This window comes from Leopardus geoffroyi, chromosome D2 (assembly GCF_018350155.1).
Source record: "Leopardus geoffroyi isolate Oge1 chromosome D2, O.geoffroyi_Oge1_pat1.0, whole genome shotgun sequence".
In the NCBI taxonomy this organism is placed as follows: Eukaryota; Metazoa; Chordata; class Mammalia; order Carnivora; family Felidae; genus Leopardus; species Leopardus geoffroyi.
Window position 1 is genome coordinate 2410555 of NC_059334.1, and position 25603 is coordinate 2436157.

The window sequence follows — 25603 nt, forward strand, 5'->3', positions numbered from 1 at the left end:
AGGACTTCTCAGTGACCAGTCCCTGACACGTTCAGAGTTTGTAATGAGGCTTCAGGAGGCACAGCTGTATTCTCCTGACAGTGGCTCTGGTTGGTATGAGTTTCAAATGCACCTTTGAAGTTAAAGGTGATTGCGTTCGGGACTACCACCTTCCCTGTTCCTATGGCTGGTTTCCTCCTTTACTGCTCCTCATTTTTCTTTATAGCGCATATTCCCGCCTAACATAAGTACGTCTTCATTTGTTTATTTCCTCTCTCCTTCACGAGATAAGGAAGTCTGTATGCTTGCTTTCCTTTTGGAACCTCAGGGACGAGAAACTGATGTCTGTCGGGTTCAAGGGGTGAATGAATGACTCCACCAGTTGCAAAACCCATACCCTGTTAACAAGAGTGGGACAAGCAGTTGAGTATGACTGACATTGGTTTTATAATAAGGCTGAGTGAGCAAAACTTGTTTAACCTCAGTAGCTTTTTTTTTTTTTTTTTCTTGGCTGAAATTTGTATTTCCAAGAGTCTGCCCCACCTCCCAGGGCGGGGGGAAGGGGGGGGGTGGGGCGGAAAACAACACCTACTGAACAGCTTACCATTCCTTTATCAGCATTTTAAACATTCCTGAAGTACAGCAAAATGCGTTATAACCTCATAACTTTTTAAAAATATTTTTAGCTCTTGGCTCAATGTCCCAGAACTTACATTCAAGAAATCCTACGAATCCTAACATGCCTTCTGAGGCTCCTCTGAAATACTGTAGAATAATAACTGATTTTCCTTTACAAACTTGTTTAAGGAGTCAGATTTAGAATAATTGTTTCTGAGTATCTATGAATGATGGTACTTTGTTATGAAGGACTTTGTTGTGTATCGTAGTTAATTTGAAAATCAGCGTGGATTGGGGCGCCTGGGTGGCGCAGTCGGTTAAGCGTCCGACTTCAGCCAGGTCACGATCTCGCGGTCCGTGAGTTCGAGCCCCGCGTCGGGCTCTGGGCTGATGGCTCAGAGCCTGGAGCCTGTTTCCGATTCTGTGTCTCCCTCTCTCTCTGCCCCTCCCCGTTCATGCTGTGTCTCTCTCTGTCCCAAAAATAAATAAACGTTGAAAAAAAAAAAAAAAAATTAAAAAAAAAAAAAAAAAAAAAAAAGAAAATCAGCGTGGATTGCTTTACTTAAAATCCAAAGTGTAAACCTAAGAGGCTTCACGAGGACATAAGATTATTTTAAAAAAACATTCTCAGTGGCAAACACTGTTTTACTAAAATCTGTCTCTTTAGATAGGAGAAAATGACCTAACGCAGAATGAGATTTCAAGACCAATATTGTATGAGTACCGTCTAAATCTGTTGTGTTTAGTGGACACAAGTGAAGATAATTGATCTTAGTAAAGCATTAAACTTCTGAATGTCAATGAGACCTTTTAATTAATAACCATTGAACCTTTTTGTAAAGAACATAATGTAAATATGTACTTTTGTTTTCCATGCGTTTTTATTCCTAAGGAGTCTGGTGGGTTCTTGAAAGTAAAAATGGTCTGTAGAGCCTGCCATTCTGGCATAATTAATATTATGCTGAAACAGTTCTTTCCGTTTTTAAATGTATTTATCTTACTTGATTTGAAAATAAAGCGATGAGGAAGGTAGAGCCTAAACAATTACCTGCATTTTTCAGGCAGAACTGCCGAGGTTCAGAGAACCTGTCACACATGCAGGGTGCACAGCTGGTGAGTAGTGGAACTAAGACTAGAATCTGGGTGGTCTGCGTCCTACTCTATGAACTCCCCGACCACAACCGCCACCTCTACAGGCACAACACTCCTACTCAGATTCCGTAAACTCCCCTCAGGACCCCTGTGAAGAAGGTGCTATTAGCCTCATCTTTCAGATGGAAAGATTGAGGTTACGAGGGGGACATAGCATGCCCTAAGGTCGTAGAGCTAACAAGTGGCCGAGTGGGTAAGTGAACCATAGACGTTTGTGCCTGTGGTAAATGATCTTTCCTTTATACTGCTTACTCTTCCTTGGTATGTTATGGGAATGTTCGCTTCTCTTAGTGTTTCCAGCAGCTTACCAGAACCATGGTTCCGCTAAGATTGAGGGCTTGAGCGTGTATGGACTTGTGTATGTACTGTCTCTATGTAACCTCATTCCTTCTGGTTATCCCTCTCTCTCCTGGTCTTTTTGTTTTTAAGCTCTGTACCAACTGGTACCAAATGGAAAATATCGATGTGCTATGCTGACATTTGCTCCTTTCCAAGTTCAAGGTGTTCACATTTTTATTCTGAATGAAATTATCACATTGATTTTTCAAATCCTATAAAGTATGAAGCCTAGGACAGTGTGAGAATCCACCCTAGGAGCAAGGACTTTAAAATGATTTGTGACTGCTCTTCAAATGGAACAGAGGGGGGTTAGGAAGTATTTCCTGTAAGGATGATGCTGATTTTCATCGTTGTAAAAAATCTTGCCAGAATTGAAGCTATATTCATTCTTCACAAGCCAAAATACCTTCGTCATATATATGGGTGCTAAGAATTTTTTTTAACTCATCTTTCTGAGAGCTTACTTGGCCAAGAATTAGAAATAGACTGCATTTGTGAATAAGTGGATATCTGCTCCAATTCCTCAGTTCAAATTCCGTTGAAGACAGAATGAAATAGAGCACCCATAGTTCTGTTCTGGGGGCTGTGGATTGAATTAGAATGGAGATGGAAATAATTGTCGTCCTTAAAGGCAGAGAATCTAGTTCTTAGGCAAGAAGATAGGGATGTTTTCTTTTCCATCTACACTCCCTGTTCTATTAAGTGGTTACATATATCATTTCAATTACACTGGGATTGATAATCTAATTCCAGTGTCAACACGTTAATTCTCTGACATTGAATTAGAAATAAGATGAGATTTCTTAAGAGCTTTTAGTAAAAGAATGCATCTGAAGCTTATGGACCTAAAAGGGAATGACTAGGACACTTCATGACTCAACTCATTTTTAATATAAATTATTGCATACTTATCAAATATGATGTTTAAATAGTTTAATTGGAAATTCTTAAGGGGTGCCTGTGTGGCTCAGTCAGTTAATCGTGATCCTCAGGGTCGTGGGTTCGAGCCCCACGTCAGCTCTGTGCTGACAGCTCAGAGCCTGGAGCCCGCTTCAGATTCTGAGCCTCCCTCCCTGTCCCTCCACTGCTTGTGTGCTCACGTGTGCACTCTCTGAAAAATAAACATTTAAAAATAAAATGGAAAATATCTTAAAAAATCATTTGGGTTTAAGAAAATGGAACATTATAGGAAACCAATGCTCATAAGGTGTCAGTATTCTAGCAGATAAGTATTCTTGAGTCTATGTATTTTACACATGACATGATTTGCCTAACACATGCGTTTGCTTTCCGTAAATGTACAGAATTTGTTTCTATCGTGTAATTCTTTGGCTCACTTGAGCTTTATCATAATAGCATGTCTTAAAAACTTCCTACATTAAGGGCATAGTTTTTCAGTCCGTGAACATGCCTTTCACAAGTGTCTTTGATCCCCAGTGGGGGGGCCCCAGTGCTACGTTTCCACGTTCAAGAGGAGATTCCCAAGTCTGATCTGTTCTAAATCTTAATTCATCTCCCAACAAAATATCACAAAAATATTTCTACTCTCAAATGTTGGGATGCTGGCCGTAAGGAATGCACAGCTCCCAGAGCTTCTCCAACAGAAACTGTTGTTCCTCCTCACGGGGACGGTTCTTCTCTTTAGAAACCACGAGGTGTTTTTTCTGGTGAGTTATTCCAGGAGTGTAGACTTGTAACAGCTGACCGAAGGTCCTGGAGGAGATTGCTCTTTGGTGCAGTAAACTGAACGTACACCGTCCTCCTGCTTGTGGGGCGCGGGCCCACTAACAGGAGAGCTTTCCCTGCCCACGTTTATTTCACCATCCAATCCTCTTAGTTGAACGGCATGTTTGGTACGGTACTTACTGGGTCACGATGAGGAAACCCTGCCTCTCTGTTCACTTGGATTTGGAAGATGGGAAGTCTTGCCTGTATTTCCCTCTTCAGTCTTGGCACAAGTGGGAGCTCTCTTTATATTAAAAGAAAGAACGCTTTTTGGAGAGGCTGCAGATACGCCTGGGGAGATCATTAGTAGGTACTTCAGTGGCTCTTGCTTCAAGTTGTTCAAGGTGCTTTGTAATCGGAGTAAACCGTGTTAGGTCTTCGGGGCTGCTGGTACAACTTGGATTCAGGAGCGTGTCGCAGAGCGTAGTGGAGGCTTGTGTGGAATTATTCCGGGACGTAGCAGTATCTACCCTCCCTGAGTGAGTCCGTGTGTCTTGTTTGATCTTGCCGGAGCATTTGGTCTTTGTGTCACACATATGCTCGTTGAAATTTGTAATTATCTTGCCGTGGACTCCGTCTCTGCCATGTTTGTTGCTCTTGGACATTTGGCACCATGTAGCCCATGAGCCTGTAGAGGCAAAGTATTACTGCAAACGACACTACCCTGTAGTAGTGGTCCGCTGGACAAAGTTATCGTGTGCAGAGGCAGAGTATGACTCCAGACAACACCACCCTGTAGTACTGGCCCATTGGACCCACTTACCATGTGCAGAGGCAAAGTATGACTCCAGACAACACTACCCTGTGTTACTGGTCCATCAGACAAACTTAGAGAGGTATCTACCTTGGGTGGAGTTTTAGAAGTTGGAAACGAGCATCTTGGGACCCTAAGTTTTTGGCCCGCTGGATCAGTGCATGTAAGAATTTGACAAGATGCAAATCAACAAATGGTTCTTGCTCAAGTGACCAACAGGCTTTACACTCTAGTGTCTACTTGTACTGTTCAGATTTTCAAGGGTGATTGGATTAGACCTGCCTTACTCTCTGAGCCTGTTGAAGCCAATGTCCTAAACTTTGCAGATCCCATAATTTTATACCCCCTTTAAAAGGTGCTAGTGATTCAAACCCTGTCACGTTGACTCCTGCTAAAGCTAGTAGCCCACTTCCAGAATTTTCATTCAGCACCGCTGGAAAAAAACATGAGTCCAGTTATTCCACCAAACATCCCAAGACCTTAGGGTTTGGGACTTAATCACAGACACACCTTATAGTAGCATCCTTCATCAAGGACTTGAAGTTCCAGGATTCAGGACTGGTTTTACAGGTGTGGCAAGTCGACTGGAGCTAACAATACAATTGGACAAGTGAGACCATGATGTACTTATGTACTTAGGAATATTGATCCCTTGACTTCCAATTTATTGAGTAATCAACTGCATATTGACTGTTCAATCATTTACTCTAAGTGTTAGAGAATAGTATGTTCAGGTTACATGAAATCAAGGAAAATAAATTTTTGTAAAATTTATTTGGGGCTGCAAGAACCTTCTAAATATTAGGTTTTAAACAGGCTTCCTTTAGAAAACATGTTTCTCTAAATTTGAATTTTGATTTTTTTTGGTTTTGCTGTTGATTGCAGTGTGATAGACATTATCTTGATAAGAGAAATACTTGAGGAAGCAGATCTGTCACATTATTAAATATTCTCTTCAGTGAAATTTATAAACATGCTTCTTGAATGATGACATACATTCTAGGAAAGGGGGAAAAAAAAGTGTCCATTCTAAAAGTCTCTTTTATAGCTTTTCCAAACTTAATTCATACGTTTTTTGTTGAGGTCCTCCTGATTTATATCTTGCAAAGGAAAAGTAAAAGTTTTTATCAGAAATTCTAGAACATGTTCTGTCTAGCATAGCTGAAAAGACTTACTGATTTTTTTAATAGTGTTTCTCATTAAAATATTTTGTTACATTTGTAAGTAGTTCTTAAAGTGTTTTATTTTGGTTATATGAATAACAAATCCTTTGTTAATGAACAATGAAGGAATTCCAGTTTTCTGTATTACATTTAATCAAAGACCAACATTTAAAAAATGACATAATAAAATACTGACATAATGATTGAACTTAAATTTTTTGTCACCCTTTTGATTGGCATTTTAATCTTTTTTTTTTTTTAATTTTTTTTTCAACGTTTTTATTTATTTTTGGGACAGAGAGAGACAAAGCATGAACGGGGGAGGGGCAGAGAGAGAGGGAGACACAGAATCGGAAACAGGCTCCAGGCTCTGAGCCATCAGCCCATAGCCTGATGCAGGGCTCGAACTCACGGACCGCGAGATCGTGACCTGGCTGAAGTCGGACGCTTAACCGACTGCGCCACCCAGGCGCCCCCATTTTAATCTTTTTTAACAAAAAATCAAATATATTGCCAAAATATATGGAATTCTATGTATAATATGGGATTTGATATCTTTTCAAAGTTGCATAAACAGTTTGAGTTTATATTATGATTTTGCTGAAATAGACCTTAGTTTATAGAATACAGTATTGGGAGATATGTAATGGTCAATTTCTAACTTACTTTGCTTTGTCAAAGTCATAAATTGTCTGATGAAGTGTGAGAATCACGTGGATTATTTTATTTTTTTGTTTTATTTTCCAAACGTAAATGTTAAGGACTTGCCAACATGGCCAGTATTATAAAAAGTATCACAAGCAACGTTTGCCAGTTAAGACAAAAAAGGGAAAAAAAAAAAAGGTTGGGATCATATTTAAGATAGTTTGTTCAACTGGATGAACCTAGAGAAAACCAGATGAAGGGAAGAAAGAGGGGAAGAGTTATTTAGTTCTTGCCAAAAACACAGATGATTCAGGTCAATTCATTGGTTAATAATGACTCATTTCTGCATCGGATATGGGTGTTTATGATTTCATTTATTATCACCCACAAATCAATGAGTGTTTTCATTTGAGATAGTAGTATAGGTTGCCTTTATGGTTAAATTAAAAAAAACAAACCTGTAGCTGTTAAATTCAAACAAAATGAACTATAAACAATTTATCAAATCATACACTGATAATATGGAATGTGAGGAGTCCAAGTTTAAGCTTTTGGGACATGGTTTTCTTTAAAATCAGAAGAGTTTCAGGTCTTCTCAAAATCTTACCAAAACTCCCAAAGGGCGTATTCAGGTATAATTCTATTCTTTCTTTTTTTTTTTTTTGACATTTTTATTTTTATTTTTTAAATGAAATTTATTGTCAAATTGGTTTCCATACAACACCCAGTGCTCATCCCAAAGGGTGCCCTCCTCACTACCCATCACCCACTGTCCCCTCCCTCCCACCTCCAGAATTCTATTTCATATTTGGGAAGCAGAATGGTACAGTCCAAGACTGGCCTTGAATTCCCCTCCAGAGGAAATTACTTGCAGGAAATGCAATCAAGTCAATGGGTTGTTATTTGATACTTTATCACCTATGAAGAGAGCCATGTAATATATACAGCATATTATGAATGTGAAAGACACTGCACTCCTGATCATTTTTTGCATAATAACAGGTACTGAAATCGTTACATTTGCTATGATCTCATATGGGAAAAACAATTGCATATGTTCTTGTATGTTGTGTGCTATTTCAAGCATGCTGACTCCACAGTTCCCTCCGATCATAAACATCTGGTTTCTCTAAATATAAGCAGGAGTGCCACGGGCTCTAATTGCCCAGAGCCCAATCACGTATATTTTTAAGGGTAGGAAATCATTTAGGGCAGTGGGAGATGGGGACCAAGACCTACAATGTAGGTGTCTGTAAGCATCACAGAAAAGATTTAGGAACCGCTTCAGAGCCCAGGGACCACACACGAACAGCCGTGAAGGATCTCCTTTTCTGAAGCAGACTCTAGGTCACGGGGCCCTGGGAACCCATGCCATACCCAGTAAACTCAGCAGCACCCAGACCAAGCTCCTGCAGATGGAGTCGTGGCCACAGGCCTGCGTCGTCTACAAGTCCAGAAACCGGCGTCACACAGATTCGCTACCTTCGACTGGTAGAGGAAACCATCTGATGTGGGTGTCATCGGGCTGATACAGCGAGACATCAGCCGGGCTGTTTGCTGTTCTGCAGATTCCAGCATCACACCCAGTCCCGGCCTCTGCTGATTGCGCCCCCTTCCTCGGGCTTCAAGGCCAGCAGTGGTGGGCCCGGTCCTCCTCGCTTGGCGTTACTCGGGCCCCTTCTCTGTCTTCCTCTTCCACTTGTCACTGCCCCACGATGGCATGGGGCCCATCAGGACAATCCCGGGTGATCCCTCTGTGTTGCATTCCACTGATGAGCAGTCCTGGACTCGTTTCATGTAGCGTAACCTACTCCCATGTTCTGATGGAGGCTATTCTCAAGTGCTGTATTAGTAATCATCTCGTTTATGGTATCGCCTACTGTATGAGGGGTCATCTGGTTTATAGTATCACCTAGCTCTTAAACTCCTTAAACTGTGGCCTAAAACCAAATGGTTCACATATTTCTTAATTTCTGTACGTGTTTTTAGTGTTGTTTTGATTTATTATTGGCCGCTGATTATCTGGACAGCTGCAACACCACACGCTCTCTCTAACGCTTTCTGCTTCCGTGCCTTTCTTCTGCCTCTCATGCCTGCCGTTTCAGGAGAAGTTTATATATTGAGGGTAATAGACCTGCGTTAATTTTTCTCGTATGAGCACAAGTTCTGATTATACCCTTTCTCTGACAGTTTGCACCAGCCTGACTCTGACTCAGTTTTTAAAATTCTTCTCTTTTGGCAAGAAATTCCTGGCTTTCCTGGGTTCCTTAGCTGACACTTGTTCTTGGATGACTGTTGCATTGTTTTTGTTGGTTGTGAAACAACCTTCGCTCTTCTAGAATGACCGTGGGAAATCGGATAGTCACCAGCCAAAGGAGACCTAACTGGGGCTATGTTCTCTACTCTTTTCCCTTTTCTCCACCTTTTTTTAATACTTTCATTTGTGTATCTTTAATTTTTAAAATCTGGGTACAGTTGATAGTTTCGGGCAAACAGCATAGTGATTCCAGTTCTCTACATCTGCTGTTCTCGTAAGTGCATGGATCACCACACGGCACTGTCACCACCACTGCTCTCGGTGTGGTGCCTCTGTCCAAGGGACCTCCTCACTTGGTGACAGTGACTGGGAGCCTGTGCTTCTCACTCCCCCTCACCCACACTCCCTGTCCCTCCACACACTCCCCCCAGAAGCCAGCAGTTTGTTCTCTGTATTTATGGGTCTGTTTCTGTTGTCGTCTTTCAGATTCCACGTGAGTGAAATCATATGGTGATTGTCTTTCTCTGGCTGACTTAGTTCCCTTGGCATGATGCTCCCTGGGCTCATTCATATTGTTGCAAATGGCAAGATCTCATTTTTATGAGACTTTTTTATGGCTGAATAATATTCCATTGTATGTTATCCATTCGTTGATGGCTAGACACTTACGTTGCTTCCATATTTTGATTATTGCAAATAATGCTGGAATAGACTTAGGGTGCATATATCTTTTAGAATTAGTTTTTTGGGGGGCTTAGGTGGCTCAGTCAGTTAAGCATCTGACTTCAGCTCAGGTCATGATCTCATGGCTCATGAGTTTGAGCTGCACATCGGAGTCTGCTGTCAGCCCAGAGCCTGCTTGGGGTCCTCCATCCCCCCTCTCTTCTTACCCCTTCCCCACCCATTCTCTCTCTCCCTCTCAAAAAACGAACATTAAAAAAATGAATTTTCTTCTTTCATTTTCTTTGGGTAAATACCAAGTAGTGGAATTATATGATCATAAGGTGATTCTACTTTTAATTTTTGGAGGAAGCTCCATAGTGTTATCCACAGTGGCTGCACCAGTTTGCATTCCCACCAACAGTGCAAGAGGGTTCCTTTATCTTCTCATCCTTGCTGGCAACATGTAGTTTCTTTTGTATTTACCACAAGCCATTCTTACAGGTGTGAGGTTATATCCTATCATAATTTTGATTTGTATTTCCCTGCTGATGAGTGACGTTGAGTATCTTTTCATGTGTCTGTTGACCATCTGGATGTCTTCTTTGGAAAAATGTCTATTCAGGTTCTGTTTTTTTTTTGTTTTTGTTTTGCCCGTTTTAATCAGATGAGTATTATTTACTACTACTATTTGATCAGTTGTGGAAGTTCTTCATATATTCTAGGTATTAACTCCTTATAGTCATATATTAGTAAAAATTTTCTCCCATTCAGTAGGTTATCTTTTAGTTGCTGTGGCTAACATAAGAGCAATTATTGCCTGTGCTCTCTTCTAAGAGTTTTATGGTTTCAGGTCTCACAATTAGGTCTTTAATCTACTTTGAGTTTATTTTTGTGTATGCTGGAAGAAAGTGGTCCAGTTTCATTCTTTCGAATTGCTGTCCAGTTTTCCCAATACTACTTATTGAAGAGACTGTCTTTTCCCAAGTGCATATTCTTGCCTCCTTTGTCATGGATTAATTGATGATATAATTGCGAGTTTATTGCCGGGATCTCTGTTTGGCTCCATTGGTGTCTTTTTGAGCCAGTATCCTACGGTTTTGTTTACAACAGCTTTGTAGTATCTCTCAATATCTGGGATTGTGATGTGTCCAGCTTTGTTTTTCCTTCTCAAGATTGTTTTTGCCATTTGGGGTCTTTTGTGGGTCCAAAAAATTTTGGTGGTATTCTAGTTCTGTGAAAATGCTGTTGATAAGGATTGCACTGAATCTGTGGATTGCATGGGGTGGTACATTGTTTCCCCCTTTTATTTCTAAGTGAACTTGTCAGTGCTGCCGCGTACGTGGGAACTAGGCTTGCGGGAAGCCCAGCTACATTCCTCGTTCCCACACTGCAAGGAACCATGCATGTGCAGATCAGTATCATGTTGAGGGGTGTAGACGTTGAAGCCCTGCTACGTGGCTTTGACCAATAGTTTTAGTCCTTATGTAGCTGTGCAGCCTTGGGCGAGTTAATGTCTCCCCGTGTTAATGTGTCCATACGTGAAGTAGTAGTTTTAAGATGGGTGAAGTGCAATATGCTATGTACGAAATAAGTTATTATTTATGAAAAATTGATAAAACACAAATGCTGACATTTTACCAAACAGCCTGTTTCTACATGCTTTTTCACACATACGTTCAACTTTTTCTTTACCTTTTCTTTTTTACGTTTCCAATAGTTACTTTATGACCCTTGGTTCCAGACCTTTAGACTGTTAGCACATTTAGAAGAGAACTTTAGGAGAACAATCATATTGAAGAAAGCATCTATAATCACCAAAGGGTGATTATAGTTAGGGTACTGAGGGATGTGATTCTTTACCATCTATAGGGAAAGGGTAGTTTCTTGATGTGGAGAGACCACAGAAATGGCCTATCAATAAGTGAAGATTTGTTTTCTTGACTAAAGACATTAATAGATGCCATCCCTATCTTCATATATATGTAAACTAACATGCCTGATGCTCTGATGTTCATTAAGGTTTTGTGTAAAGTAAAAAATAGACCCAAGTGACTTTTCCTAGAATGTAAAAACAACTGAATAGGACAATGAATAAATAAGTTAACATTTTATGGTGTCAGAGGGGACAAATAAGCAATTAATTTCCTTTTTTAAGAACACTTAGAGCAGATTCAGGAGAGAGGTGGTGTGAGGTCGTGATAAAAGAGAAAAAATAGAAATAAAAGACAGGAGGGATTTGGGGAGAGAGACTCCTAATTTCTATTGTACTTAGATGTTCACCTGCTCTGAGCGAGAATAATCCACCAGGGAGATAGATATACTCCCATAGTTCAGTGTTCATGCTACCAAGCAAAGACCAAAAATGATACTGAAGTTTTATGAACAAGATGATGCCCATATTATTGGAGTAAATATCCTGAAAGTCTTAAGAAAGCTAGAAAAATATAGGTGAGAGCGTACAACTTTATTATATTTAATGTATACTTTGGGTAGCAATTTAAAAAGTAGGAAGAGGAAACTGAATACTAAGAAAAAAATTTTTTTAGAAAACCATAAGGGTTAAGAGTAAGAGTTCCATGTAAGAGACCAAAATCAAATCATCTAACAAAGAAGAAGTTAGCAAGAAAGGTCATCCATAACACAACTTATGGAAGTCTCAAAACACACAATATGCATTTCACTAGAAAACAATCTAATGGTGGCATCTTAAATACCATGGCCGGAGCCTGGAAGGGTGGGCCCATAGGACATGCTATGTTAAGTTTTTGAATTCTCTTCATGAGAAATTATGATTCAAACCTGAAGACAGATATGTGGGTAATAGATGGAGAGATGATAGATCATATTTGTTGAAAAGGCAGCTGCTGGTCAGTATGTCATGGATAGTAATTCTAACACCGATGCATTCACTCATTACTAAAATGCTATCTAAAACTGCGAAATTGGTGAATGCATATGTGTTTTGTTCTGAAACAGATGGTTACAGACTTCCTTTGTTCCGTTCCTAAAATGTTTCTAATTTTGTGTTGACTTTTAGGGTATTCTTATTGAGTTCTTAATTATCATGATCGTTAATATTACTGGTTTTCCCTGACTAAAACCTTACACTTTAATATAAGAAGTACAATGTGTATTTTATGAGCCAGTAGTTCTGCCACAATGTCAGTATCTGTTAGCAAAATCTTAAATCATGGCTAAATTATATGTGAGCATTTTCACCAACAGTTAGATTTGGAGGAGTTACTTTAAAGTTACTGGTTACATAAAGAGTAGATATAAGTTCTATACTAGGCTTCGATGCTCTAATTCAGTTCCTTTTCTGATATTGGTACTTCAGCTTCTGAGCCTTTATCTAAAAAGCGGGAAACCGATAAATTCCTAAAAGGTTAAACATGTCCCTTTAACTCCTTTGCTAAGTAAAGTAGCAAATGGTAGCTTCTTTTAAAGAGATATTTATTCCTACCTCACAACATCCACAGAATAGGCTGAGAATAACATTGAATTACTATACTGATCTTTCTTTGGAATCCCCAGGGCACTGTAGCTCTTTCTGCCTTCTGATAGTTACATATTTTTCTCATATCCACGTATATCCTATAAGCTGTTTGAAGACCTATTAGACACCTATTTCATCTTGGAAACCTCCGCCAGTAGCTAGATGCTCAGAAAATGTGCTAAAATAAAAGCATGTAAGAATGTTGGTTAGTTGTACTAATCCCGGTAAACCAAGTTGGACTAAGATAGACAGCAGTAGTATGCTATTTTGCATAGAAAGTTTTATGCAAACCAGAATTATCCTGTTTTAAAGATAAACATCAAGGAGGCCTGTTTTCCAGACTGCTAATTACTTAATAACTTATTTTAACACGCTAGAATTTGAGATAAAGTCCTCCTGAGCTCTCAAATGGAGGCCATACAATGTAAGACATAAGATCCTTATGACCTATAGCCCATAAAATGATGGTAGAATAATTAATGTTTCCCTTTCTTTGCTCTAACGAATAAAATTGCTTGGAGAACATAACACCCCAAGCCTGGGGTACCTGGTATACTCTCTTGGTGGCAGTATTTCCTTCCAATCCATCTTTTGAAATGAAGGAAAACTTACTCTAAGGGTAATAGCCAAGAAGTGCTTTACAGCTCATGAGCTGCATGTCCTTACTGGTCGTGCTTCATCTTCCTTCAGTGAGTTAAGCCTCCAACTCTTGATTTTGGCCCAGGTCATGATCTCATGGTTCGTGAGATCAAGCCCCATGTCAGCATGGAGCCTGCTTGGGATGCTCTCCCTCCTTCTCTGTCTGTCCCCTACTGCCCTACCCCCTGCCCCCGGATCATGTTCTTTATTCCTCAAAATAAGTAATTAAACTTCAAAAAAAATGACTAAATGCTTTTAATAGAATAATCTTAGGCCAAGAAGCAAATACTTGGTTGTGTACAGGATTCTATTTACATCCCATCAAATAGAGCACTGACCTTATTAGTAAACCCGAAACCACCAGTTTTGATGAATAACATAACTGAAGTATTTAGCCCATTTTAGACAGGTCCAATAGTTTTCAATATTCTTCAAATTTTATTTGAAGAACCCATTAATGAATGCGTGGTCTCCTCGAGAATGAGTAATATCTAATTTGGAATCTTGAGCCTGTCGGAAAGCTTAGTTGAAAAAAATCCAATAAAATTAAAATATTAGAGTCATCAAAGCTAAAATTGGGAGTCTCCGGCAAACAAACTGAGCATGATTCAGATACTATACGTCAAAACCCAGACTAAACACTCCTGCCCCTTTGCCGGAAAAAGCATTGCTTTAAAAACCAAGTACAAAGAGGTAAGCTTAAATAGCGGCCAAAAAGAATCCTTTCCCGCAAATAGTGGCTCTTGTGAGGAGACCCGACAAGCCTGTGGCAGGAGTTCTCTTGAGGTCCAGTTTCCTCCTCATATCCTGGCTTACAGTCACACGAGTTCTGTGGGGTAACATCCTGATCATGTGTCTAACTTAAACACTGGAATAACCTATAAAAAATAGAGAACTAAAGACTGATTTTTCTACATGGTATTTGGTTGTCTGCAGAATTCCACATACTATCAAATGGAATTTCGAGCAAATCAAGATGAGCAGAAAAGATAAATTCCAAAGAGTAGGAAATAATTGTCTATAAGCTGTTATAGACATTTTTTTAAGTTTATTTATTTTGAGAGAGTGAGGGAGGCAGAGAAGAGAATGACCATCTCAAGCAGGCTGTGCGCTATCAGCACACAGCCTGATGCCGGGCTTGAACTCATGACCTTGAGATGATGCCCTGAGCCAGTCAGACGCTTAACTGACTGAAACACCCAGGCGCCCCATAAACTGTTCCCATTTCTATTAACAACTTAATGTAAGTGTTGCAAGATCCATGATTGCAATTTGATAGATGTGGACCTGAAATGTTCCATTGCTTCTTAACATTTGTAGCCTTTTGCAGAGAAGAGTTTCTCCTTTAAGTTCCTTTCTCGAAAACCATTCTGTCTATCTCTGTTACTTTTGAGTGTAAGTTTCACAATATAGTTTTATAAACAGAACTGTAGTTTAAGAAAAATCAAAGTTTCTTATCCTCTCATGCAGATGTTTGGATGTCCTTTAAATTTTTTACCCATTTATTGAGTGTTGTTTTCATGAGGAAATGTTAAAGTTCAATATGTTAATTAGGTGGGAAGGAAAAACCTCACCATGCTGATTAAGCAAATGAACGTAATAAGGGGTCACAAGTGGCAAAAGAGGGAGTTTGTCCCTTTTTTTTTTTTTCCTGCCTTTGGAGGAGAAACCAGGGCAAATGCTCTCACCGGTGAGATATAGGCAAAACTGAACTGACGTGGATTTGCAGAGACACAGAAGGACACTCTCCCGTCTGCACTTAAAGATGTAAAAGAACAAGGTGTTAGACCCTTTGACAAGTTTCCAATGCAGAAGGTGTGATAGTGCAGACAGGAAAATTTAACATGGGAATTCAAATTTCAGACAAACTGGGCGTGAGCTAGGTTTATGGGAAACATGATAGAAAGTAAAGACCAACAATAGTGATGATGCAACTATTGCCAGGGAGTCACAACTTATTACAACGGCATCCTGTATCCTCCGCATCTCTAGTTCTGAGCAATTCAGTCCTAGAACTCCTCACTGAGAAATCTACTTGAACATCACTTCCGTGCCATCTATGTTTTCTTCTTCCTTAATGAGATCTGACGACTCTCAAGCACAGTCACTGGAAAAGCAGCCACATCGTTCGTGCTTTTTGGCAGAAGATCAAAACCGTGAGTTCTTAGTGCTTTCTATGGCAAACTCAAAATTGGCATTGACACCAAAGTCAATACCCAAAGGAGTCATTTGCCTGCTTTAAATAACGTCTGCATAACGAGCACTCTCTGTGTGCTGACGAGCAAGAAGAGGTGGTCTAACGAGCTGTGGACGGGACACAGAAGATTGTTACCTGATACTTGGAATCTGGATTCGTTCGTATTTTAACATGGTTCATGGTTGTAAGAATGATTCAGTAGAGCTACGTTTTCGAGAGTTCCCCTTCTAGGATGTTTTTATTTTATGGGTCTGATCAGCTCTCACTTCCCTTATTCCTTTGCTTTTGTTAATGAAGCTTCTACGAAGTTCTGGGATGCCAGTGACCTGCCATCTACTGGCCATCCTGCCTCTCCATTTCCTCAGTGACCCTGGTACTCAGGCGTTTCAAAGATAAGTTGCTGATTGAAATGAAAATATTACAGCCGCCTGTACCTTTTTCTGTTTGTGGTAGTGACTGAATAGAATCTTGTTTTTTCTTGTACGCACAAATAAGTATTTTATATAAATTTCAGCTAAAACCCATATTCATTTGCAGCTGGGGCTCTTTATTTTTGGGTTTGCCCCTCTTGAGTCTATTATGGGAGACTATCCTACTTGTTACTCGCTTGCAATATTCCTTGTGATTCCCTTAAAGTCCTCTCTGATCTCTCACCAACGAGGTTACCGTGGGTGATCCTGTCCTTAACGTTCTTATTGGGCACTAGATATTTGGTTTTGGCATGATATTACCTGCACTGTCTTTTTGTATTTTAATATGTTCTGGATGGGATACCACTCCACTTTCTCTTATATAACTGCAGTTAATTAAATGGTGCATGATACCATTTTGAGTCCACATCCTTATCCCATCTCTTTTTACAGAAGGAATCCTGTCCTCATCCTAGCACAGAACCATGTAATTGATTCTCCCCCTATATAAAGACCCTGTTGCAACTGACTAGTCGAATTTCTTGTGGCCGAAGAACTCACGGGCATTCCTACTTCTGTGACAAACATTACTCCTGTCTGGAATGATCTTTCTATCTTTGTAAATCATTAAACGTCCAGCCCATCATCCCTGAGGTATGGAGCTGTCCCTTCTAATGGCACAAAGTTACTTCTAAGTCTCCTGAATTCCCAAGACCCTCATTCAACTCTTGACTTGGCTGCCTGGTAGGGTGGCTGCTATGGAGAAGTTACCGGAACATTGATAAGCTCCTTGAGACCCTCCCGTTTTGCAAATTCACAAAAACACCTTGTACAGTTATAATCCTCTCTCGAAGTGTTACAACTTATATTAACCTTGATAAGTGCGGTTAGTAAATACTGCATGTCAAAACTAATGCCGTGTAGGTAATAAACTGCTCTCTCAAACACTTTTCCTTGCACATGCATAGCATTTCAAAGCTCTTGCACGGTGTACTGTGTGTTTTAGTGTTAACTGCTGGGAGTGAATCTGTAGTGGAGGAAAGTTACCTGAGCCGTTGAACATTTTAAAGATGGGCTACTAGGACAACAGTAGTGTGATGTAGCACTGTAGCAGGACGGGGTCTTGATGCTTGCTGACAGAGTACAGAATGTGTACACGCTGCTTCCTTCGCGGGAGATGCTGCGTTTACATCTCTTTGCACATTTGCTGTCGTTTGTTACCTAGGTGCAATTTATCCCCTCTAAGAAACATTCAAAAGTGGGAGGGGAAGATCGATGCTTGTTGTTTTATTTTTAATCATTGGCGTAACTGAGGGCGGTTTTGCACTTTGGTAGTCGGGGTCTGGGGTGTAGAACAAGATCACCCCAGCCTGCTTTCCTGTAACGGCCATTGAGAACCTGATTTTGGGGCCATCTCCCACGTCTTCACTTGGCTGATTTCTTCCTGGGTCCTGAGGTAGATGTGATTTTTATCGCCAAGCCCCTGCAAAACAGAATCCTGGGCAAAAAGATTACCATTCCATAAATGCCATAAAACTCTGGGTAATATTTATCACGTTTTAATGTGGCATATTGTTTATCAATCTTATTGGAGCGTGAAACAAAAAAAGACACGATGGTCTTATTCACCCTTGCGTCCTGGTGTGTAAGGACGTATTTCCTTCGCTAAAACTTGTGGAAGGAAGGGAGCACTTAGTGAACAAAGTCTTGTGTGTATTTGACTTTACTAGATAAGTATTTTTTGAAAGTATGAATGGATCATTCTGGTGAGCTGGGCTCTACCCTTTTACTGTGAATAGGAAAACAAATCAAGAAACATTAAAAAGGCCACAAAATCACAGTATTTTATATCAAAAGAAAATTGTATAACTAATGGCGTTTCTTCTGGCTATACAAGATTGTCTTTAAAATAAGTAAATGATCTTTTGTGATATTGCAATTAATACAGCCCTTTGTTAATAAAAATACGATTTTTCTATAATACATTTTTGATATTCGGCTGTGTATTTTATATGGTGTCTTTTTAAGGTCCCTGCCTCAATAGAATTTTTATCTCTATTCTGGCAATGCCTGACATCATGCTTTGCATATGGAATGCACTTATAAACTGCTTGCTTGCTAAATTTAATTTAAATTGTTCAGAAACTTAATTTTATAGTCACCATGCATGAGAGAACTTTAGACTCATCAACAAAGGAAGGTCAGTATGAATCCTGACTTTGATCTGACTATAGTCTTTGTTGAGTGTCAAAAGTAATGGAGAGCCCCACGAAAGGGATTGTACTCGTTCTATAGAAGATTTTTACTCAATCTCCTAGTTTCAGTGCTGTATCAGTTCTCTGTCCTCGATCTCCCTGTTCATCTGCATTGCAAGTGGGAAAGTAGTAAGTCTGACTATATTTACCATACATGTTTGCTCTAGTAAAAGTTTACTTTTGTAATTGAAAAGCTGGTTCATTTGCAGCTGGAAACCGTTCTTAATACACATATGAACAAAATTGGACTCTTAAAAGGGAATTTGAGAAACACTAATCTCTCTCCACATCCCCATGAGGCCTTCAAAGTCAGAAAAACCAATAGAATCCAAGAAGTCTCATTTGTCCACACAAAATATTGCTCTATTTCATCAGTAGAATTCTTTTCCTGAATGGCATTGCTTTCAAAATACCTTTCTAGAAAAGACCTAGCCTTTTCCTGGCTTAGAGGACAGACAAGCTATCCCCACGAAACCAATGATTGCTCGAGGTCAGTCAGACTTTGCTATTTTTTGAATCTAAATGTCCAGCTCAGTACGGGGTTCAGAAAAGCTGCTAAAATATTATACTCATCATGGTGTACCTCATTTCCGTGAATTGACGTAACAAATTTTCTTCCCCCTGGTGTCCTTTAGACAAGGAGAAATGAAGCATTTCTGATGTGGGGAGACCAAAGAGCAGTATTTTTTTTTTTTTTTTTTTTTTTTTTTTTTGAGACAGAGACAGAGCATGAACGGGGGAGGGTCAGAGAGAGGGAGGCACAGAATCCGAAACAGGCTCCAGGCTCCGAGCTATCAGCACAGAGCCCGACGCGGGGCTCGAACTCGCAGACCCCGAGATCATGACCTGAGCTGAAGTCGGCCGCTTAACCGACTGAGCCACCCAGGTGCCCCGAGCAGTATTTTTAAGGTGTGTTCTGGGGAGCACTAATCTAGCAAGATGCTTAGGTAGAAAATACCCCTTGGTTTCTCTTGGAGAATGTAGAAGCAACATTAGCATCACTTCCCAACTTTGCCTAAATCTGCTTTCTGTATGGTACTCACACTTTCTTGGGAGAAGACAGCCCTGGAGTGATGTGTCAAGTGGGGCATCTTGGTGAGGCCCTGGTGACAAGACAGGAGTGACTGGAGAAGTTGGGGGGGTTTGCTACGTGAGTGCACATGTCACCATGTTGTCACTGTGGCTGAAGTTTGACTTTGCTCTGCTGTTGAAATTGAAATGAAACATTTGAAACCCTCTCTTTCCTCTGAAATCACATAGTGATTATTCCCAGTAATACATGCATGTTTATATTCGAGAAGTGATAATGTATTTAAGGTCAAGCCCCATGTTTATTTGGCTTGAGGAGAAGTAAGAGGCTACTTCAAACCGAATCGGTTGATGGATACATGTCAGGGACAGTGTGAATGGGAGTGGATGGGTGTGAGGGAGATGAAGTTATCCTGGTTAGCGGTTCTGCCTTAAAGTTACCCTTGATGTGCTTTAGAGGGAAGATCCCAGCTTTATTTCAAAGTACAAAAGGATATGTAAAGATCGCTAACTATAATACTGATTATGAGTATGAATGTTAGAAGTGATTCTGAACGGACATTTTATAATTTAGGAAAGAACACATTAATCCAAAAGAACAGTTGGTCAAGAAACAAAACAAAAAACAATAATGACCTAACACAAGGGAATCAGTAGCTGTCTTTGTTCCTATAATTTCTGAAAAGACAGATTTCTACGTGGCTGTCAAAAAGGGGGATGTATAACACAAGAAAATGGTATAATTAGCAGTTAATTTAAAGTAACTAAAGTGTATTAGCCTTAGTCAAGTGAACGGTTTTTGTTGCCGTCTTTAGTAATCACACATGTATGAGTCATTAAAAAGCCAATCTGGTTGGTTTCAGTGCATGCTGTTTTATCTTGTTTTCTCTCTACCAGCGCGCCCATTTACCCGTAAATGGTTCACATCTGTTCTTTGTAATTTAGTGATTATGTGAAGGCCTCTGCCCCCCCCCCCACCCTTTATTTTAAAAGGACAATGGGAAGCTTCATTTGCATAAGATTTAAGAAAAAACTTTGATTTCTGAGGTTCTTTGGTTATTTGCAAACTTTCCTCGCAATTGGGTCACCAAACCTCTATGAAATATTAAGCATTTAAAAATGTTTGTTATTTTCTATGATTATACCCAATTTAGCTTAATATCGCTTGATGGATGGTCCCTGGTATTTTTCAAGCTATTGGCAGCACTTGGCCGTTTTGATTCCGATCCAAAGAAAAAGCTGGTTCATTGGGATCACCATATGTCTCAATGCCAGGACAGCCCTTGTTTACACCTGTTGCCCTGATGTAATTATCGGTATTCCTTCTCTCAAAATTGTGCACTATTGGATGACCGTGTGTGTGTTCACCCTCCATATGAGGCATGACTTTGGAATCAGTAAGAGAGAAAATGATTTCACCCTGCGGTGGAAGGAGTCCTGGAGAGTGGCTGTTAACTTTTAAGTTGGTATTAATCAAAATGAAACGTTTTGGAATTAATGTACTCGAAAAAAAGGTATAAATTATGGCATATTTTGGTATATAGTAGGTTATATTTCTAGTTTATGTAGAGTCTGTTTTAGGCTATTTGATAACAGTGCAAAGTGAAACATGGTTTAATAGGGTTTCCCCATCATGTCAGAGAAATGTTTTTCCCAGCATCACTCGTGTATTTTTTTTCTATTGTACTTACTAATACATCTAGCCTTGCCTACTGTAGGTATTTGATATACACCTTATTGATTTCCATGTGTTATGTGGCTCTTTTACTTAGAGGCCTATTACATCTTCTAGCGTTCATGGAATCCGTTGGTTTAGAGAGCCAGCTGCTTGACAGAGGTGAAATTGCCCCTTCAGGTGAGGGGAGAGCTATGTACTTGGCATTGCAGATCATTTTATATGTTAGTTGAAAGCTGAGTTTCTTCCTAGGGATTATCCCGAGCACTGAGAAATTTCTGTGTCGATACCTTCTACTTGTGCCGTTGATAGGGTCACATCGGTAATTACTGTCTAACCACACTGGATACACGGTATGGGGTGCTGTGACATATTTGACTAGAAAATGACACTGGGGCTCAGAAGAGGGCTTGACCTTCTGACCACAGGCCTGTTTGTGATGCTCCTGCTGTGTTCCTTGCCTCCCCAAAATGAGATGAAGGCCTATCCAAGCTGTATCACAAGTCATAAGTGGTAGTTCTGTAAACTACCAAGGATAAAAACATCTGTCTGCTTTCCCAGTTAATGATCCCAGCACATATCCTCCTTAAGTAACCTGTAGTTCCCTGCATCTAAGTAAACGACACTCATGGCTTCCGTAAAGCGAGAGCCACACCTGATCCAAATGTGAAATGGTGACATTTCCTTGGGAGTTATTCATAGCAATGGAAAGGGCACGTCGCACTTACTTACAAGGCTTTCAGCTAATACTGAGTAAGTCTTACTGTGTAGACTACAGTATTATTCTTAGAACTACCAAGATTACAGATATTATTAGGTATCCATTCTCCAAATTATAAATAATGGCAAATACCTTTTAGAATTCAGACTGTATGCTCCAGCAGACATAGGCCTTTCTGAGTGATTCTGAGAGCTGTCTGTTCTCAGATGGAACAATCAATACTAAATGCAGACATATTTGAAGATCACACCGAGTTTTAGAGTTTCTTAGGCTTTCAGAGTGACTTAAAGATAACTTCTAAGGAAATCCAGTGCAGAACTTCTTAATGGTTCTCATTTTTAATTTGTAAATCTGTCTAATTGAGGGGATTGTGTGTGTTTGTGGCTCATGTGCATACACACGTGCATGTATTAGGAAGGACAATACTATTGAAATTACTTTAGAAAAACATAAAATGATGTGCTTTGAACTTTTAAAGCTGATCCCTTGCTGTTGTTGATCACATAGAACTGTTGACAAATTCATTTTCTTTTGGCGAATAGACATATAAGTTTTGTATTTTTGTTTGTTGCTCATATGATTTCTAAGGTATTTTGCTCCATGTCAAACTCTTTCTAGAAGATCCTCTTGTAAGTCCTGACATACACAGAAAACAAAGATGTTGGGTAGATTTAATCCTCACTTATCAAGAGAAAAATGTGTAACAGGATGGCAAGGATTTTTATACTTGAATTACTGTTTAGGAAACTTGTATATTTAGAAGAAGCAAATAGGTGAGCACTATTAAAATTTTTTTAGAAGGTTAATGTTCAAGTTCCAAATGACAAATCCTTTGAAGGGGGAAGGAGAGGAGGGGAGGAAGTAAAAATCCCGATGGTCTGTGACCAAGAAGACACGGACAACCTCCTTTCCTGAGGTTGTCCTCACTCCAGACCGTGGAGAGACCAGTAGAAATGTGGAAGGACCAAGGTGAGCTCCCCAGCTCTAACTCCCCTATGACATCATTACGGAATCAAACAAAACACATACCAACAACAACCATAGCAAAGCGTTTGAAAGAGGTTGGGCATATTTTGGATTTTTTTTTATTAAGTGCCCAATTCTCTACTTAGGTCTCTCTTACTGCACCAACTGATGTGATGCCAGCAGCTGGAGACTGGCGATGATATCTGAGCTGCATGAGTAAAGTGACGACAATATGGGATTTACGAGATCGCTGTTGTTCTTGAGGACCATTACATCAGAATCTAATAAACATCCTGACTAAGCAAAGCTTATGCAGCATGAAGGAAGATCTATTAGCTGCTGTTTTGAAATACTTTCGGCTTATTCTGGCTAGCGTACAAGGGTGTGGGACAGCTTATTAAAGTTTGCTGAGAAAAATCCCCTGGGTGTGGGTGAGATCTCCGATGCCTGGAAACGTATCGTGCTGTACCTCCTATCTGGAAAGGAAAGCTGAAGCGCTTTATTATCAGAGATGCACAGGGATGTGAATGGTTTCATTAACAGTTGACAATAGTTTTAGAGCAGCTGTCCATAAGGTTTATAATTATCTGACAAATATAAAAATCAGTGTGTTAGAATTCCTTATGTTTTATTTTGTGGATCCTATTGTTGAAACTGTCACCCCATTACTAAAAAGAAAACAAAGCCCCAAAATGCCCCCTTTGTTTCCAGCGAAGGTAGAAAGCACACTAGATCCTACTTCTGCCTGATGGAGGGAGTGGAGGGAGAGGGAAGGGAGCCCCTGCAGGGGACAAGGATCTCTCACCAGTTTGCAGTTCAGCTGTCAGCCGCACTGCCTTCATCAGCAGGACCGACCTGGGTTAGGGGATCCCCATCCCTGCTCACACACAAAGCAGCGTGCAGAGTGTGGGTCCTCGCCATGTGGCCTCTCCATTCAGCTACTCAGGACATGGCAGGTGCGTTCCTTCCGAGGCAATGATGCAAGCCCGGGGAAGCGGGAGAGTGTCCAGCAGTCTTCCTGTAACTTCTCTTTGAGAAGATCCCATCCCTGCTGCCGCACTGTGTTGGTCAAACGTGTGGCACGCTCCCTGAAGCACAGGAAGGGATTAAGGCGGGGGCGGGGGGAGGGGGTTGAAGACCCAGGCGGGTGCAGTACATCTTGTAGCCTGGCTGCACAGGAAGAAAGACCCAGAAGTCTGATGTGTTCTCAGGAGAGACAGTCAACTGACATCAAACCTGGTAAGGATTTTATGCTAAACTCATCAGACCATAACTAAATTATCATAACTGTGCTCCATGAAGAAATGGCAAAACCTGCTGAAACAAATAGAAAGTCTCAGCAGACTGGTAGAATAAATTTCTTTAAAAATATATGGAGAACTTAGAACTGAAAAAAGCTTTAAAAACTCATTGAAAATGCTCCAGAATGAAGTGGAGATAAGAAAGAATAAGAAAACCTGATAATAAACAATATTTTCCCATCTGTAGCAGTAAGGAGTGGGGGAAATTAATTTAAAGTAAAATAACAGCTTCAGGAATTTTTGGCAAAAACATCAAAAACTCTAACATTTATGCCACAAGAATCTTGGAAAGGAGAAGAAAGACCACGGCTCAGGAGAAAGAAAAAAATTGCAGGGAAGGGGTACACAGAATCTGAAGCAGGCTGCAGGCTCTGAGCTGTCAGCACAGAGCCGGACACAGGGCACGAACTCCCAAACTGAGATCATGACCTGAGCTGAAGTCCGATGCTTAACTGACTGAGCCACCCAGGTGCCCCTGAGGCTGAATACTTCCTAAATTAGAAGATAGAAACTCACATAACCAGTGCCTCAGTGAAACTCAAACAAGATAGTTTGAAAGAAACCTGTGTCCAGTGCATCAGAATAAACCTGCTGAAAGCCAAAGGTATGGGAATAAAAATCTTGTAAGCATCCAGAGGGAATTGATAGACTGTACATAGAACAAGGATTCAAATGACTTCAGGTTGCTCATCAGAAACCATAGAAACCACACGTCATGTTTCAGGTGCTGATGAAAAAGAATTTTATATCTGGTGAAAATATTCTGATGAAAATAAAAACATCATCAGATGAAAATGAGCTAGAGGAATTTGTTGTCAGCAGACATGCTCTAAATAAATACTAAAAGACATTCCTGAGACAGAAAACGATACCACAGGTAAAAATGAAGCTTCAAAAGTGGAAAAAAAAAAATAACACAAATTGGAGATTTGTGAGTAAATGTGCTAAGTTATTTTTTCTAAGTTTTTAAAAATGTATGTAGCAGTTGAATGCAAAAGATCTAAGAGTATGATGATATTTTCACATATGAAATACATGAAAACTACACCAAAAATAGGGGTAGCCACAAGACCTTTATATTGGTAACACTTCCACATTTCTAAATTTTACTTGAAGTGGTAAAATATTAACTCTAAGTAGACTGTGAAATCTTTAGCACGTGTATGGCCCTTGAAAACTTAAACTATACAAAGAAATAGTCAATATATAAACATTCAAATTGAATAGTAAAATTCAAATTTCAAAAGAGAAAATTAAGAGCCAGAGAGAAAAGGCATGAAAACGTACCAAAATCCAAACATACCAATAATAGCATGAAATATAAATGGTTTAAACACACCCATTGAAAGAGATCAGGGTGGTGGTATGGGATGTACATTAAAACCACAGTGAACGAGACACCTTTTGTCTGGCTACATTTCTATGAAAATTATTAAAAATGAAAACCTATATATAAGCAGTGAAAATGGGTAGAAATTAGAACACTTGTACACTGCTGATAGGAATGTAAAATGGCACAGCTTCTTTTAAAAAATTGTCAATATCTAGGGGCGCCTGGGTGGCGCAGTCGGTTAAGTGTCCGACTTCAGCCAGGTCACGATCTCGCGGTCCGTGAGTTT

The 25603-nt window shown here is 39.9% G+C and overlaps 1 pseudogene; it reads left to right on the forward strand.

Moving 5' to 3' along the window:
* Positions 1 to 1617: 1617 nt before the first annotated feature.
* Positions 1618 to 5151, forward strand: LOC123577565 (annotated as a pseudogene).
* Positions 5152 to 25603: the final 20452 nt, after the last annotated feature.